This window comes from Pundamilia nyererei, unplaced genomic scaffold (genome assembly GCF_000239375.1).
Source record: "Pundamilia nyererei isolate P.nyererei 1_Seehausen unplaced genomic scaffold, PunNye1.0 scaffold00057, whole genome shotgun sequence".
NCBI lineage: Eukaryota > Metazoa > Chordata > Actinopteri > Cichliformes > Cichlidae > Pundamilia > Pundamilia nyererei.
Window position 1 is genome coordinate 1,781,343 of NW_005187458.1, and position 1,693 is coordinate 1,783,035.

General features: G+C 39.5%; 1 protein-coding gene across 2 annotated transcripts in view; it reads right to left on the reverse strand.

Moving 5' to 3' along the window:
• The window catches only part of ctns (cystinosin, lysosomal cystine transporter), a 7,725-nt gene extending 7,083 nt beyond the window's left edge, over positions 1-642 (reverse strand). Inside the window, exon 1 of one of the 2 annotated variants that reach the window (XM_013911168.1) lies at positions 558-642. The gene's annotated coding sequence lies outside the window, so the exon portion shown is untranslated. Of the gene's footprint in view, positions 1-477 lie in introns of both variants that reach the window. The other variant, XM_005734228.2, reaches the window with a different exon arrangement.
• Positions 643-1,693: the final 1,051 nt, after the last annotated feature.

A 1,693-nucleotide genomic window follows, 5' to 3' on the forward strand; every position in this document is an offset into this window, starting at 1 on the left:
TTGATATGCTGCCAACCTGCTTGAAAATTCTTCTCTTTTGGATATATGGTGTTACCCTCAGCCTTAAGGCTGCATGATTTGGTATACCTGCCCTTGATAAGTGGTGATAGTCACAGTCCACAGTCAAAAACTTTGCCTCTGTCCTAAAACTATTCACTCAGTCTTCATATGGAGTGTTTGAGCTGAGCCCCACGTAGCTCTGCTTCTCAATAGTTGGATTTTACTGATGTGCAGCAGAAATAAACTGAACTGACGGAACCTCCCCCACATTTCAGAAAATCTAGGGGATGTACCACAAGGAAGTTTAATACAACTATCACTGTTAGTATAGAGGGGGGTTTTTTTTAGTATAGAGCACCAAAGCCAAGTTTATATAGATCAGACAAGACAAACGCATCTTCCAAGGAATCAAATGCATCAAATGAAGTCTAAGAAAATAACAAAGTTGTCTGAGATAAAGCGATGTCTTCATCTTACCCGTTTGGTCTGGAAGAACACGTACACACAAATAATAAAGCAATAGGCTTGCGTTAAGTAATGAACGAATAAATCTTTACCCGAACATATAAAAACTACTCGACAAAACACGTCCTCAGCTGTACTTCCCTAACACATCACGGGATATCTTCTTCGTCCTATAACAGACGCTTCTATGTGTACTACTGCCCTCCGCAGGGTAACTCAGCTATAAAGACGTGTACAGATGAAATGGTGCTGCTGCTGCTGCTACATATGTAAAAGTGGATTGAATTGTTTAATGACGTTCAGGAACAAGATGTATTTTATTTTATTCAATCCCCACTGCAGCCAAGTCAACATACATTGTCAGATCGGCAGGTATGCAGCACACTGACTGCACACATACGCTGCAACACCAGCAGTAACCCTAACCGTATGTCCTTACGTTAAATAAACATCATTCATTTACCGTTTGTCGTCTGTATTCTGAATTGAAAGCTCCACACAAGACAGAATTATTCTAGAGTGCGAATTATTAAATGCGTACATTTAATAATTATTAATTAAATATATGCTAATCTGATTGGTACGCTAAGATGACTGAACACCTCGGCGATTTAAGGAGCCAACCCACCACCACCAGGTTTGACTTTAATGTCATTTTAGTTACGTCAATAAGTATAAAATACTCATTTGGGAAGCATGAGTACCAAACCGTAACAGAAAACGAAAATCAGAATCCCCTCGCCCCGGAACGTTTCTGGGCCATATACTGTTTCACTGGGACCTTTATTATATCAACTCCTGTGTCCGACCTTCTATTGAAGAGCTTCCTGTCACAGTTTAGCAACCTTTCCAATGCTCGACATGTTTATAACTAAACTTTGTGCTTCACGTGGTTCGTTATCAAGGTTAGACTGCTGTATTAATGTTTACAAATATATTTATTTCTTTTGTTGGTTTTGTTTTTTAAACATTAAACTCTTAGTTCAGACGAAGAGTCATTTTCAAATTCCGTTCAATCAAGGAGGCTAATGTTAACGTTATACTTGGAAAAGAGAAAAGTGTTGCTTAGATTGGATTTGTCTGTGGCATGCTTTTTATGTGTCTGTACTGATTTTCTTTCGTCTTTCAGTATAGGCAGCTGTGTTTGGCCTTTGTTCACCCGTTCACATCGGCACGGCCAGGCTAAACTGCTCCACACTCAGATTCCTCAGCTTAACTCTAACAGAGC